Source organism: Melospiza melodia, chromosome 1 (assembly GCF_035770615.1).
Source record: "Melospiza melodia melodia isolate bMelMel2 chromosome 1, bMelMel2.pri, whole genome shotgun sequence".
Taxonomy (NCBI): domain Eukaryota; kingdom Metazoa; phylum Chordata; class Aves; order Passeriformes; family Passerellidae; genus Melospiza; species Melospiza melodia.
The window spans coordinates 22,311,752-22,329,350 of record NC_086194.1 but is presented as its reverse complement, the minus strand read 5'-3'; positions in this window follow the sequence as shown (position 1 = coordinate 22,329,350).

Sequence of the window (17,599 nt, the reverse complement as noted above, 5' to 3'; positions counted from 1 at the left end):
GTCCAATGGAGTTACACAGTGCATGGGATATACTGATTTCAACAGCAGAAGGTGGGACAAGGGAAATTGAGGGGAGTTTCTTCATGGAAGGTCCAAAACCAACCACCGACACTGATTGTAATTCAAGAGACTCTTCTATTTGCTGCTAAAAGCAAACAGCACAGAAGTTAGGTGAACTTCAAAAAAAGCAAAAAAGCAGAAGGATGGGGCACCAGCTGGAATCTGAGGGAAAACAGCTGCTGTGTTGGAAGGTTTCAAAGGACACAATGGCACAACAACAACCTTGTCAGAGCGAGATGGTGGGCTCAGTGAACGCTGCATGGCAAAGCCGTGGGCCCCAGGAGCTGCAGGCTCACAGTGCAGGTGAGTGAACACACTCCCTGGGAGCCCTGCAGCTTCAGCAGTGCCAGAGGAAAAGGCTCTGGGCAACAGCAATCCCAGCCTCCAAACACACAAGGACTTGGAACAAACACCAAGGAGAAAAAACAATCAGACCTGAGGCAAACATATATAAATTAAATGCAGGCTGTATTTACTAAGCCATTCAAATGCTAAACCAGTCAAATTATCTTCCTCATAGTTATTTTCTAGTCAGCCAAACCACAGAATCACAGAATTGGTAAGATTGGAAGAGACCCCATTATCTACATCGTAAATTTTACTAAGCAGGTTCAAAGACTACAAAATTTTACTGAGATTAAATCAGTAAAAAGTCTTGCTATTGTTCCACCTCAGTGACAATTAAGCTAGAAGAGATGATTAATTGGTAAAGAAAACCTGGCAAGAGGCAGATTGGCCACTGGGGCAGGAGGCAGTGAGCACAAACCTGCTCAGCAGAAGAGGCAAAAATTCAGTATTTCTCCTTCAAACAGCAAAACACCTGAGCATAGACAAGAACTGACCTGATGTGGGAGGGCAGGAGCAGCAGAGCAGTCCCACGGCAGGGGCTGCTCAGCTTTCCAGACCTTCATCCTGGCCAAACAAGCAGCAGGACCATGGACATTTTTGCTCACAGAGACATTGGTGATACCCTGAGTGAGCCCCAAGCAGGACAAAGTTGGAAGTATGGATCCTCCAATATCATCCCTAAAAACTGCCAGCTTGCTATTTGCATTAATTACCTAGGAACAAAATGTAGGAGCATTCCAATGAAATATGCTGATAACATTAATTTGGAAAGCGTGGGAAATAAAAAAGATTGAAAAAACTCCCATAGGAAAGACTTGGATGATCTTCAAGACTGGTTATTAGAAAGAAGATCAAATTCCATTGTACAAACAGCAAATTTATGCACTTAAGGGCCGGAGGGAATTTCTATTAAATTTTTTGGAAGGCCTGGTTTATAAGGAAGAGAGACATGACCACACTTGTTTCTGGCAAAATGATTTGGCAGATCAATAGAATTTCTTCCTGGAAAACACAGCTGTCATCCCAGAATACATCAAAGATGTATTTCCAGTCAAACTGAGGTATGATTAATATCACTGCCCAAAGGAGACCTCTTCTCAAATACTGCAGACAGGTACTGGACAGCTTTGCTTACAAAGTTCCAGTACCTGGAAACACAGAGGGGCTTCTGAAGTCTAGCAAAAAATGGAGCTGTGAGGGAATGTGAACACACCTCAATTTACATACCACGATACAGGAGCAACTAATTGGGCTATAGAAGATACTGCCAAAATCTCAAATACATAAGGACTGTCAATGAGCCAATGGAAACTGGATGTTAAAAAAAAATACTTGGTATCTAAGTGTAAGGAAGGGACAGAGGCAACAAAATGAGAAATGCTAACAAATTTCTAAATGGGAGCATCTGTGGGACAATTGTCCATGGAGGTGGGCTTTCCTCTGATTCAGAGAGTTCACAGCTGGTCACTGCTGGAAGCAGGAGGTCTCAGTGCCCCCTCAGGAGCAAGCCCTGAACCAACCTTGTGTCAGCACAAACACTCATCAAAACACTCTCAGAGCCAGAGCTAACACTCATCAAAATACTCTTGGTGTCAGCACTGGCACTCTTCAAGGTACACTCGGGAGAGTTTCACAAAACCATGGGTTTGCTGCATTAGGGAACTGAAATCCCTTGACAAGAGGTACAATCAGCCTTAGAGCAAAGGAGGGAATGAGCAGCTCTCAATAAGGGTGAAAGGAAGAGTGAGTGACTCCCTTGGCCACTGCAGAACCAGCGTGAGCCCTTTAATTCTGGCCAGCCCCAATATCTGTATGGATGCCTGGCACAGCCTGCAGATGAGCCATTACTGAGGAGCACCTAAAAGAGATGCTGTTGGGTTACTGACTACAATACTCTGACTCCTCTTAGAAGTGAATATTAAATATTTAGGCTACTCATGCCCTGAGGGAAGCTCAAAGACTTCCATAAGGTCTTGCATGCATTTTCCAGATTTAGTAATTTAGACAGATGTTCTTTTAAAATGAATTTAGCTTAGCTTGCTGAAGTTAGTGATATAGCTTACCAGCATTGACTACACTCTTTTAGCAGAAGTTTATGCTTCCATAACTTTAATAACGATTCCTTTACAGCTTAAGGCTCTACTTTTACTCTTTGTTATTTCAGGGGGACTCAGTTAAACTGATGTCTTCCTCCTTATTGGATGGACACAAAGGTTTTCATGCCAAGCAAGATGCAAGAGATTATAAAATGTAAGATAGTAAAGTAAGTATATAGTACAAAGAGAACAGCTTAACTCTGACCTTAGAGTTGTATTTGGGGGGATGACAAGGAGAAACACAGGTTCTTCTCATGTGGGTCTAACAAAATTATTGCTTTTAAAAGACACTGCTGTTAATGTTTTAATGTTCTGGAAGATCATATGTTACGTTCTCAAAAATCTGGAAATTGTGCCTGGCATGAGAAAACAAAGACATTGATCATTCACTGCCTTGTACAACACAAGAATTAGAAGGTAACAAAAGAGGTCAGTGACCTCAAAACTAATAAAAAAGAACCTTTTCTGGCACAGCTGCTGATTGCAATGGTCAACGTAGTGCAGGAAAGCATGAATGCTAGAGGTTTGTACGAGTTCAAGCTGGGAATGGACAAGATAGTGGATGTAACTGGGAGCTGCCAAACACACTGTGGCTGACTCAAAGTGTTGGAATCCTGGAAAAGAGCTCTGGAGAAGCCTCATACATGCTTCCACTTTTCCCTCACTATTGGCCCTGGGCTACTGGGACTGGGCAGCTGGGCAAGTGTCCCTCTGTCCTGCCTGGGCTGCTCTGCCTGCACCATGAAGGTCCTGCTTCTCCTCAGGGTCACACAGTGTCCCGTGGCATCCAGCTCCAGGGTTGCTGATGGTCAGTCAGCTGCTCTTCTCCCACCCACCACCCCAGTGATGGACATTCCCAGGCTGTTCAAGTTGTATTTACTTTCAAAGTAAGCCACAAGAACAATTTCCAAACAGGCCCATCCATTTTTTCGTCCTGTTCAGTCCTTACTTTGAGGACAAAAGAGCTGGAAACATTTGGGGAGCTGCTGGCATTCCCACCCCTCTCAAGGTCTGTCACAAGTGCCTTGATTCCTGAAATGATCCTGTCTGGAAGGGAAAGACCACAAGGTCACCTGCCTGCCCAGCTCCTGGGGACTGAGAGCACAGCTTGCAAACAGACCACAGATCTGAAATGTAGAGACATTTTTAAAGCCTACCCTCAGTAACATGGCAGGATATGTCTGAGAATATTTTATCACTAGAAAAACCCATAAATGACACCATGTTATGCTTTATTATTATGATTCACAGCACTGAAAATATCATAAAACCACAACACTCTTGCAGATTCAATAATGCAACCAATGCTATTATAAACTAAGCTACAAACCAGCCATTATACACAATCTTAAAAACTCAGGCCAGAAGGTATCACCCCCTAGGTGGAGTCATGTTTTGTCTACAGCAACAGTACAGGCACAGAACTGCACCATTAGAAGGCCTTTCTTTAAAACAAACAAAAAACTAGATTAAAATACCTGTGAAACATGATTATAATTATTTAAGCAAGATAGGACAATAAGCATTAAAATAATATGCATTTCAACATAAATAAATGCACACTTTCCTATGCTATAATTTAACTTGCCTGCCGATCTATCCTAGAAACCATCTTTGTCAGCTTAAGTGGTAGTTTTAGTATTAATTATAAATAAAACTGGCATGTTAAAAAAAAAAAACAGATTGTGAAAAAAAATCTTAGGAACACAAGGGATGAAAAAATTACAGAGAAAACCCACCAACACTATCATTGGCAATATTGCAGAATGAGATTTTCAGAAATATTTGCTGAGGCATTGGTACAAAATTTTTGAAAAGGTATGGAAAAAAACTGCATATGTTAACAACTAAAAATAAAACATTTCACAGGAAAAAAAAAGCACATGTGATCTGTTGGTTTTACAAGGAAAAACACTGCTACAGTAATAATGGCAATTCTGTTGTCAGAGGTTTGTTATTTCAGTGTACACAAATTAAGTAGTGTCATTTTGTTTACAGCAGCAGCATTCTTGAAGCATTACCTAAAGTCCATATGAGCCTATCCCCTACAGACTCAATTGCATAAGGGCCAGAACAAAAACAAAAAACTAGAAAAATCCTTTTTGCTCTTCCCAGTACACAAGAGGCATAAGCTGGATGAATTTTATTGCAGAATAGGCCCCCAACTAAGGAAATTATCCTTATCCAAGATAATGCATATATATGCACCTAAATTCTACCTTGAATCAACAGTTTACCAAAAGGAAGCTGGGATTGGGAACCCATGAAAACAGATTGGCTTTGGATAGAGATGGGTTCCCCAGCAGAAAGAGGTTGCTCCAGGAAGAAAAAAAGGTTAAAAAAACGTGTTGGCAAGACAAAAGAGGACAGAAGAGTCAAGTGTTTAAAGAAACAGAAAGAAAAAATAAGCGATTACAAAGCACTTCAAGTCAAAAGAAGGGGGAAAAAAGGTGATTAAAGACGTTTCTAAAAGGAAGAGGTTTGCATTTGAATGTGAAATTGAGAAAAGCCTGGGAATTATCCCTGTAAATTTAATAAAAACTTTCAAACAGAGAAGGAAAATGCCTATCACCAGCTTCTGAACAAAAATTAGCTCTTCAGATTAAAAAGACTGAAAAAAGTAACAGTTACAGAAGAAAAAGAGCTGAAATTATAGGGTTCTCTTTAGAGGTCATAGGAAGAATTAAAAAGTTAAGAAAGGTAGAAATAAAGTGAGTTCATAAACATAGTGCTATAATGTATCTTTGTCAGCATCAGTGTTACAAATAAAAGAAATGACTGGCTTCTTGATAATCTGATATCATTGCTGTGTCTCCTCGAACACTGTAGAAATTCTTTATCATTTATTCACCCTCACTTGTCTCCACAACTCTCCATTATGTACACCTGAAACTTCAGATTAAATATGATGCCAGACAAGAACATCAAGTGAGAGATCTGCAGGAAGATGCATTACTGAAAAGGAAGACAAGGTTTTAGTTGAAATCAGCAGAAAGGTCTGGACGGGTCGAATGCCAGCAGGAAATTATCAGCAGACATATGGAGACCTTCAAGAGAAACGAACAGGTTCAAGGAAATGATGGAGACAGTGATAAGAGATAGATGCCATATCAACTGCACAATCAATGCTAGCCCTGGGGCAGAGCCAGCTGTGAGAAGGAAGCCTCCTGCAACACCATGCTCGAGAGGGCTGCAGTGAGAGGAATGGGCACTGTCAGGGTACCAGGCACATGAAGATGAGGAAGCTTCCCACAAAATGAAATATTCTCCCCCAGTGGTATACATCCTTTAACAATTATTAACAGAAATATCAGCTATGGAAGGAGTGGCTATCAGAGGACATTTTTAGTACAGCCCATCTTGTACACCAAGAAAGATAAGGCAGGTTGATTGCCATAAAACAAAGAGCAAGAAAGTGGAAAACTGGATGAGAGGGACCAGAATGGATGTTTCTATCTGCCAGTCAGTAAGAGTACAAAGGACAATTTGTATTATCTTGCATTATACTCTTGTCCTGGAACATTTTCAATATCAGCCATGAGCTAACTAAAACATACAGCAAGATAAACTCAAAAAAGCCACTTAGCTGGCAGATTTCTGTATCTCACTACATGGGACACTTTAATTCTCCTTTATCCTTATGCCTACCCAGAAACCTCTCTGCTCATACATGATTTTCTTTTCACTTCAGGGGGGATTAGCTATCTCCATACTCTATGAACCAATCTGCTTTAATAGCCACAGCTCTGAAACTTTCATCTGCTCCTTCCCATCAAAAGAATTGCTGAATTTCTTTTTATGAGGATGGCTAATTTAATTAATGACTGTATCTGTTAAGTTAGCCAAATGGACTAATCAATCAGAATTAGATAGCTTCTTGTAGATATGGCAGCAATTTTCAAAGTGTCTACTCAGAGGAAGGAAAAAGCTACTGACAAAAACAGCCACTTCTTGTCTACACAAATTTAAGTTTCACCCCTTTTTAAAATATTCTTACTGTATTTTTCTGTCCTTATTGCAGCTTATATGAAAGTGAGAACGGACTAAGAAATTTCTTAGTTTTTCTACTCCTACTATTTAAGGCTTTCTTCAAAAAGAAATGAGGGACTTAAGAATGGGTTAAATTCTCAAAGGATTATACACAAATGCTGAATAGTACCCACTCTGACTCCTTTCCTGGAGCTTAATTTCACATTTCACAAAATTACACAACTTGAATCTCTGATGATATTTCTTCCAAATACTAACATTTGCTCACTTTTTTTTTTCCTCTCCAGGGCTTCTCGCTTAGATCCTTAATGCCATCTGACTTGAAAATACACTTAGTCCTTTATCCCTCATAGCAACTGTGCCTGCAGGACAGGATAGTAACTGCCCTGCGGCCTAGCACAGACATAAACTGCAGAGCAGCTCTGCATCCCTGGGCAGGGCCCCCACCTCTGGCTTAGAGAAGAAATCTCACAGTTCTGGCTTACAAACAGCATGTGTTTCATTTCTGAACTGGCTTCGTTTCTTGATGGGAAAAGGTTTAAGCAGGTTGAAAGCATTCTTCCTTAGTTTCACCAGGTTTCTGTTACACACATGGCCCCTATTACTACCACAGAAAAGGAGAGAGTACACAGCAAGAGCTGCAAGGAAAACCCTCGGAGCAGCAGCGGTGCCGAAGGCTCAGGCTGGTGTGAGCATCTCCTGCTGGACGTGCCTTGTGCACGGGAACTGCACCTGAACTACACCCAGAGCCATCCTACAGCGCCATTCCCCATCTGCACTCACCACACCAGGGACTTTTTGGCCTGTCCTTTACAATGTTTGCAACTCAGTTTGAACTCCTCTATCCCAATGACTGTATGGGCAATTTTGTGAGAATGTAAAGATAAATAGATACTGCTTGCAATTTCCAGGGGAAAAGACTTAAAAGCTTGTGTTTAATATCTGCAGCTAGGAAGAGACATATTTACAAACTAACCATTTACTCATATCACCACAAGTTTCTTACCAGTATGTTTTAAAGAAATCTGAATAAAGCTCCCTACTGCACAAAACTAAGAGCAAAACATAACTAAAGTAGCTCCAAAATCATAATTTCAGGTTCTGTTTTTTTATGGAAACCTAAATATTAGCAATATTTTAACTCTATTTCTTGCATTAATATTAGAATATAGAAATTGGCAAATAGCATCTGATATGACATAACAATAGGGGTTTTTTAAGTAAGGCATAATAAAATATTATGTGGCACAAGCACTGCAAAGGTCACAAATTCAACATGGCAGTTAATTCATGCTGCTTGTGATGGAGGGATGGTGATTGCAGTCTTTCAGTAGCAGAGAGATTTAACCTAATGTACTAACAAGGAACACACAGACACACACACACACACAGCCTTCCCAGTATCCATGAGGAGACACAGCTACTCAAGGTACCCTAGCACTAAATGAGAGATTTTAACAGGCAGAAAGAGCAGACAGACGGTGCTTGCAAGATTCTTGTCAGGCAGAAAGGTGAAATGGGATTTTTCTAGCTCTAAACTTCTGTTTTCACAGGCAGAGCTGAAAGCAGTCTGGGCAAGGCTCACTTTGCTACTCATCCAGGAGCTTTTCTGACAGTAATGATGGCAATGCAAGTGTCAATAAAACCTCACTCTTTTTTTGTTGATGAATAATTTTCACCAGTAATTATTCAAGCAATTACTTCTTTTTTTCCTACAGAAATTTCAGAAATCCTATTAAAATGAGCAGGTATTTTTAGACCCTTACTACAAAGCAGTTTCCTCAATGCCTTTCTGCTCATGCACTTGCTACTTAAAAGTCAGGATAAAACAGTTCATTTTAGTACTTGAGAGGAAGGTAAATCATTGAGAAAGGGAAGAGGAATGCACATGAGAAGCACAGGCTATACATTTCCCTGCACAAAGGTACCAGTGAATTCTAATCCTGTTTTTTAATATGCCTCTTCATATAGTCAAGCTGTTTTATACTACATGGAAAACCATTTCCCAAGTAAACTCACCAGTGATTTCAACCACATTTCAATCCAATTCTCTGTATAATGTCCAAAAATGCATCTTGAAAGAGAAAAACTGAGAAATTGAATGTGTAAGTATTATACATGGCCCTGTCATGATTTCATGCTATTAAAAACAAGCACATGCATTTTGTACAGGACATCTGTTATCATTTAGTGAAAGGACTTTACTAAATATTTTTATTTGGTAGCTTACTTCAAGATTTGCCCTCACATTCTAGTTACTGTATACATGGTCTTGCCCTGGAGCAAATTTACAAATTATTCCTGCACTCATGAACGTTTCCATTATGCTCTCTCAAAGTATTTGCACAACACAAATACTGAGTCCTCCACATACTGCTCCTCAGGAGAGTCAGCACTTCCCTCACCACTAAAATGCTGTAAACTCTCTGTTTGGTTTGGGTGCCCAGTCTGAAACTTGACAGCACATATATTGCAGAAATACAGTGTCATTCTCATCTGAACACATTTCAGATGTGTCCTGCTCGGTGTTGCACTCTGGACACCTCTGGAGCTCTTGAAGCTCTTCAGAGCTGATCCCAAGTGTCCTTCTCGTGGTACCTGAAGAACAAGGAACTGTCCCTACAGCAAAGGGTGAAGGCTTCAGTGTGGGGGATGTTTGTCCAGAGCCATGCAGAAAACCCCTGTCAAAGTGACCAGGCATCACCACTTGCTTTGCATGTAAACAATTTCCTACCCAGCAACAGGAAACTGGGGCTGTGCAGCAAACCTCATTGCCAGCACGGCCTTGCTTCACCCCCAGGCTGCCTCACATTGACAACAAACAGTGCATAATTACAGAAATAAAATTTTAAAAATTAAGATGCAGAAAATAAGAATACAAAGGGCCAAATTATGCTCTGCCTCAGCTTCTGCCTTTCATCACCTTCTCCCAAACTCCCTCTCATCACACCTACCTCCCTCTCCCTGGTCACATTCCTACACCTCCTTTACTCCCCAGCCCATCCATGCCACTGCTTCCTACGTCTGCATGATGCCAAGAAAGACCAGAAAAGGAGTCAGTATCTCTTCAAGGGAGATACAATTTAGCACCAACATTGAACATACTCATCTTAAAATGTGCACCCTTAATGACAGCAAAGCTTTCCCCCACTGTGCCATCATTGATTTTATAAGCACTTAGGGCGATCCCCCCACTAACACTCATGGTTACCTGCTGAATGAACTTTGCATTTTGTCCTGAATATTTGAAAGGCTGCATGCCCCAATAATCTTTTATGCAGTAGTCACCAAGAATCATTTCTTTTAAAGAGTGTGCTTTTTATATATGGAGTATTACAATAAATAGATTGAAAAATTATATAGAAGCTTGGGGGTTTTGTTAATCTAGTGATTGCATCAACTGCTGAAGTACCTGAGACATTTCAGTGAAAAAAAGACCAGAAATAAAGGTTGCCCCTACTCTTATGTTCGCTCACAAAGGATGTTAACTATAGAAAAAGGTATACCTAAAAATAGTTTCAATTTAAAACATTACAAATCTTAAATCTAGGAACTAGATTAGTTTCCAGAAACTATCCTGAAGAAGAAAATGTTATAGAATCTCAAAAAGATAGAAATGGGCTTGAAACTCTAAGACATTGAAAAAGCCTCTTCTTGGTAGAGGGGCTAAGAAAAAATGAGTCAAGACATGAAGAACATCTTCAGTGACAGGCAATTTAAAAAGCAAGAAGCTGAAACCAACTCCTGTAGCACTATAATGTCTCTATTTTGATAAAGAAGGTAAATTTTAATAGCATGGGTCATTGTGTGGATCAGAAGTCAAAGGTCTCATGCTTCAGTTGTGGATGAACCAGGATTTTAGCCTGAAACTAAGCAAAAAATTCCAATTGCAGAGTTAAGAGAGACAAGGAAAGAAATTTCTTGAAGAAACAGGCTGCATTACTGGGAAAATATCTCAAAATATCCACACATGACAAGTGACACAAAAGCTTGTGAAATAAAATTCATAGCACATCTTAAAAATGAATGAAGAGTGGGAAGACAAGAGTCCCTTAACCACTGAATCCTCAGGAGCCAGATTCTGAGACAACACTAATCACTTAACTCCAGTCCAAGAAATTATCACAGCTCCCTCAAACTTACAATCATCAATCTTCATTTAGGATACACAACTACAAGAGTACAGCCAGCTTCAGAGAAGCAACAAAATCCATTTCCTAATGCTGTTCCAAGTCAAATTTGTCTGGCTTGCCAGATGGCTCTGGCATTGCTGATGACCCAGCAGGTTACTTTGCCTCCCTGTGTGTTACCTACCAGTAAATCATCCTCTCTAAACTCAAAAGGCTCTTCAATTTGAAGAGAGGATGGGGTGAGAATGGGGGGAATATGATAGAGGTTTACAATATCATGTGAGCCATAAATTAATGCAAAGCTGTTATTCTCTTAATTCCACATTAGTAAAATAGGGAAGTACTTGAAGAAATTAGAAGACCAATTTAAAACCGATCAAAGAATGCACTATGTCACACAACAAGTTGTGAATCTCTGCACCACATTGCCACAGGAGGCTGCACAGGCTAGCAGTGTCAGAAGGTATCTCTGAAAGGGACAGAAGCCATGGACACCGAGTCCATAACCAGGTGCTTTATAAAAGGCACACACAGGGATGTGCCTTCTGGCATCTCCATTCAGTCATGGATGTTATGGGGGTGAGTGGAATGGAACCTGAAAGTGGCCCAGCACATGTGCTCTTTCACAGCATTCCCTGTTTCCAGTGCCAGGACAGATGGACCATTGGTATGATGCAGTTTTATTCCTTTTGTGTTTAATCACTGTCATTTTTTCTTAGGGTGAAATAAACACAGTAATTTGGTATTTCAAATTTACTTTTCTATCCAAAGTCATTTTATGAAACTGAGAGAAAGTATATTCGTGCTTACAGGATGCAAATTATTTTTCCACCTATTAGCACAGGATTGCTTTTAAATATAATGTTCATATGCACATCATGTAACCTGCAATAGGTGTACAGAGCAACAGTGGCCAGCATCACCCTGCTGGCTGCATCCATTGCAGAGACTGCTCCACATCTGTAACTGGAGATCCATTTCTGTAAATGCAGCTATGACAGTTTTCCATCTGTTGCTTCGTGGATGGGACTACAGTTCAATTCCTACTGACAATCCTACAGCAAAACTCCTGCAGGTTCACATATCTCTCCCTTTTCTTATCATACGTCTCACATCCTTCATACCCTAAGACAAACTTTATTCCTCTATATACAAAACTTCCCATATTCACACCCCTCAAGACAACAAAACTCTGTATTAAGACCATCTATGCTGGTAGGTTTCTAAGTGGTAAGGGAACAGGATTAAAACCTTGATATTACTAGTGGTGATCATATATCCACCTAAATTGGTGCATTGATTGGTAAAAGAAGTTAAAAATAAAATTCTGGAGTTGTAGCTGGTTCAGTCACACAGCATTGGTACAAGTTCTCATTTGATTGATGCTCTGCTGCTACTACCAATTTCTTCTACACACACATCACACACATGCATTTGTGTGTGTGTGTGTGTGTGTATATATATATATATATATATACACACAGAGCTCCTCTATATGCTATATATCCATATAAATTTAAATAGAATAGAGTTTACATCCCTGGGAGGCATCTGTCAATAATACACGATGCATGAGACATCCATCCAATCTGCTTATTTGTTTTCTCTTGCTCCTTCATCACACCTTTTTCCTATCCCTTTATTCTCATCTTTCATTTCATCTTCTCTTAAATCAGGACCAGTCCATAGTCCTGCAGAACTGTCTGTTGGGAGAATTCTAGCTCAAAATTCTAATGATTAGAAAACAGTGAACCACATGTTCTCTTTTCTGACTCAAACACAAACCAAATTTGTTTATCCTGCATACCCACCACTGTGTCTAATATGCTAACAGACATTTTTAGCACTTGACATGATTTATTCAGTCATGCTCAAAAATAAAACACCTCTAACTTCTCATGCTGCCACCTAAGCCATAGTTGAAATTTCAGAATACATATCCCAGGATGGAAAAACTGGCAGGTCAGAGCAGATCCAAGTATATTGAATACTTCCCACTGAGTTTTAAATCTGAATCACCACCTCCTTACATCTCCAGAATGCTTGCCACAATGTAGCAGGCTTATGATTCCAGCAGAGACTCAAATTTTTCTTTTTTGTGACAATGCAAATCCTTATGACTATCTTGTCTTTTCCTGTACCCTCTCATGTTTCAGCTATTGTATGACTATAGACAGAAACATTATATGCCCATTTATAATGAGAATAGATTTCTAAGAAATATCTTATTTATTATTATCTATTAATCTTATCTATTTTTATCATGAAGTATTCTCTTCAGGATGAAAAGAGATCTTCACACTTGAGTGTGCCAGTTCTAATCACTACTTTTCAAAGAAATAACCTCTTCATTTAGAGGTTACTTATGTATTCCTTTTTCTGTTCCAGGACTGTCATATTTTCTGTAGTTGAGGCTGTGCACCTGACTTTTCAGATCTGGGCATTCTTTGCAAGCTGGCAACTATCTGGCATCAAACAGTTACAGTTTGAAGGTGGCACAGCAAAGCACTACAGTGATGGTGTAAAGTGCATCCTACAGGAGCAGATGAAGCATGCAATCAATTCCAGCAGATGCAGAAGCAAGAAGGAACATATTCTGCCATTCTGGCATATGTCTTTTTTTCCTTCAAAGGGCTCCAAGTTAATGACTTTCCAAACAGCTGAATAAAATCAAGATGAAAACTTAAGTCTGTCTAGAAAGAGTTAATTTTCACAAAGCAACTGCATGACCAGCTTGTCCAGTAAAAATAAAAACAGATCTAAAGGTGCAGAACAGCTGCAGATCCTTTTAAATGCCACACAGCAGCATGTTAGAAAGCCTTGAAAGAACACAGAAGTGCCCTGAAGAACACAGAATTTATTGCCCCTCGGATCCCCTTGACTCTAATCCTGACTGACTCCTTCCATGCAGCACTTCACCACAAGGCCTCTAACAGCCTCAGCAAAGAGACACGGGACAGAGACCTCAGTGCCACTTCTGAAAGCCACCTTTCCTCTTTGCAGTCCTGTCCTTTTGCTCATCCAAGGGTCCACTCACAACTCCAGCTGTGGGATGTGAGGCACAGCTGGGTGATGGGGTCTGGCTGGGAGCACACCTGGCTCTGCAGAGCCACCCCCCGAGCCAGGACATGGTCACATGCAGGTGGCTCCAGCTGTCACCTGCCTCTGAACGGAGAGATGCCTCTAATTAAAATTTTAATTCAGTCTGAATTTGACCAAGCATTTTTACAATAAAGTTACTTTCAAATCTCCTGTCATCTTTGCTTGGCAGTCTCAGTGATGTGCTCACACTGTTCTAACAAAAGAACTGCTCCAGCTCCTCACTTGTCCTCATCCTGAGGTAACCCAGTGTCCTAAAGGAACCTCTGCAGCAGAACAAAGATACAGAAGGACTTTTCCAAAAAGACAAGGAAGACATCCTCCCCTTTCTTCACTCGACTGAGCCATGGGGAAACAGGGCAACCAGCTGGGAGGCTGGTCCCTCTGGGATGCCCTACTCCACAATCAGCAGAGAGAGAGAGAGAGAGAGAGAAGTGGTTCACAAAGGCAGGACCTTACCCTCCCACCAGCCTCCTGCCCTCACCACCCTCTGCAGGAGCCCATGCTCTCCCTGCTGGCTACAAATATCCTGGGAGATTCACTTCCTAATTTAGGCGCCTCTGAAAATCAGGCGGGGGAATACTCTGGGAATGCAATCCAGCACCTCAGCGGAGAGCTCAAGAGCCTCTCACAGCAGCGCTCATCAGCTCTTAGGGAACATCATGCGTGGTGTTGACAACAATAATTTAAATAAAGGGCACCACAGGTTATACCTACAGCTCACACTGACAAGCACACATTCAAGACTGTATTCTCCTTTTCAGTACAAAAATGTATAAGGATATCCTTATTATCATCCTTACTGAGTATTTATAGAATCTTGCTCAGTACTTTAAATTATTTATGTTTCTAAAAATAATTCTCCTGACATGTCATGTATTGCTTATAATAAAAGCTAGATTTAAGACTCAGGTTCTAGAGTGCAATGAATTTATTAAGCAATCATCAGGGACAATAATGTGGCTTGCAGAGCAAGAAAAAACCTTCCAAAAGCCCCACATAATACTGTAGAATTTAATTTTGAGCTAAAATATAAATTAGAGCTAACCAACCTCCACAAATTCTAATGGTTTTTAAGTTAGGAAACATACAGGGTTATACATATTTTTATACACCCAGACTTCTTTTTCTCCCCCCTCAGAAAAAACAGAGCCAGATATATTTACAATTCTACAACCAATTAATAATTTCTGTATACTTTTTCATGGGAATATTTTCAGTACATCTGGTAACACTGCTAGTACAACTGAAATCTGAGCACTCTATCTTAATATTTGGAGATGAGAATTAAAATGCAATTCACAAAAATAAATATAGCTGTTTCTTAAATCACAAAGACTCAGGCACGGACGCATATTTCTTCTAAGCTTATTGACTCTGCACATAGCTATCGGTGTTTGGGGAGGGTTGATGTAATCTCAAACACTGATTGCCATAATCAGAAACTTACAAAAAAGAGAATTCAGAAGTAAAGTGGCAATGCTTTCAGAGGAATAAATGCATTTTCCCTTTACATTTGTTTTCCTTATGGACCAGCATTGTGTGAAGGTGGAATTAACTATGCTGTGTAACAGGTAGAAAATTAGAGTGTAAGGACAGATAGCAAGATGTCTGAGACATCTCAGATGCACTGAAAACATTTTTTAAAAGTGCTGGCCAGGAATTTCCAACAAATAGTTTTACACCAGAAAAGTTCCTCCAACTTTTCCAGTGTGAAACCTTAATCCAAAATGTAACAGTTAAAACTATTTTCCCCCTACAGAAAGTATCTCCATACAGCCAAAGAATCAACTCTGTACACTCACATTCAAAGCCCTGATTTGCTTGATTCAGACCAAGCAGTATAACTGGAGTATAACTCCTAAAAAGAAGTGTTTCCTAATCATTGCTTTTCAGACTACACTTGGATTGTAATCAACTCCATCATTTCTACTCTGTGCCATGCAAGTGATTCATTGAACCAAAGGAAACAAAAACAAGACTAACAGGAAAATGTTGGCATGTCTGAGATACAACAGGCTTTGCTTTAAGTCTCCTGAACTTACTGTCAGCTCTCTTCCCTCTTTGTTCCCAAATTGACATTTTCTCTCAAGAACTGACACATGAGATATTTTGAGCTGCTAAGCATTCATTATATTCATTAACAAAGCACTTTTGAAAACACAGCACTTTTGAAAATCAGTTCATTATCCAGAACCAGCGCTGTTCATTCCAGATTGATATTTTTGGCCAAGAATATGTCAGTGTTAAAACACTCAAAACGAGATTTTGGATGTGTAGGGGAACTATAAAGATACACCCAAGTTTAGAGGAAAGTTATTTTGTGGGAAAACACGGTTACACCACTGGCAGATGGGAGATGCTCTGCAGAACAGGCACATTCCAGCTCTTCCAACATCTGTATCATCACCTTACTGAGTTCAGACTTTACACAACAGTTTGTATTTCGGTTAGAGTGCAAAGACCTGCTACACCTTCTGCATTACCAGAAGTGCCTGTCATCACTGAAATCTACTGACATCACACTTTCTTACATAATATTTTTAAGGGAGACAAATCTTAACAGAGCAGAACCCTTTCTAAATACAACAGAATTTCTCTTCATTGAGGCTCACAGTCACTGGTGTATAGACACATTTCTCATGGAGAATTCCACCATTTCCACAGCTTATTTCATTTTGGTACAATAAACCCTACAGCTTTTCATTGTGGAAGACATGAAAAACACAGAATCTATTCAAATATATATGGGTTTGGTTTTTGTATTGAACTTGAGTTTAAAATCTCCTCAAATAAAACTCAATTTAACACCAATAACACGAGCAAACTCCTGAAATGTAATGATATATTATCTACTAAGTCTTAAGCCATATGTACAAATAGTATGAAATTAACACTATTTAAACAAATTAAAAGTGAAGTAGATGTGTTTTCCCTTAACTCAAACATCCATTTCACTTTTTAACAGTTTGCAGGCTAAAATGCTCTTTGAAGTTCAATATTGCATTTGCAGAATATCAGCAGGAAGCACACATTAGGGCAAGGGGAGGAGAGAAAACATTTTCATCTTAGAATGAGGTAAATGAGAAGCAGGAAATGAAATAGTGCTATTCAAGGTATTGTAAGCTGTTTGAGAAATTTTCTGAATACACAGGATGATGATATTGTTCTGAGACATGAAGTTCATGTTCCAGGCCATTTAATCTGAGCATGCACAAGGTGAAGCTGCCCAATTCCCGCCTAAATGAGTGGGAGTCAAGGGCACTCAGGCCCTGAAAGACCGAAGCCCTCTGAGATGAGGCAACACTCATGCCACCTTAACTTCAGATCACAGTGATTGGCCCTGTGCCAAGCATGCTTGGGCATGCCTGCCTCAATCCATGAATGTGCTTTAGCTTCATTCACAGAAAATGAAATAGAAGGTGACACTTATTCAGAAAATGTAGAATTAGACTTGCTCCTCAAAAGCACTGGTGTGCAGTAGAGCATGGGAGTTGTTCCTTCCAGCAAGGCAGAACCCCAGCCTCACACTCAACAGAAATGACAGTGAAAGAATGACTATTTACACTGTACAGCTATTCTCCATATTTATTCATGTTTATATATTAATTATTATATTACTAATACTCCAGTTGTACTATAATAAAGTAGCATTATTTATACTAACACACCATCACCTCAGAAAGGTGACGAGACACGTAGAACTGCAAATAAACTAAAATGCAAAAGACAGGAGCAGAGAACAAACCCCTTAAGTGTCCCAGTTCCTGAGGCCTAAGGAAGCCCCCTAAGCTGACCAGCATTCTCCCTCCCCACTATCTAAACCCAGCCCAAGTATTTAAAGGCCTTTGCCCACAGTATGTTAATATAGTTCTG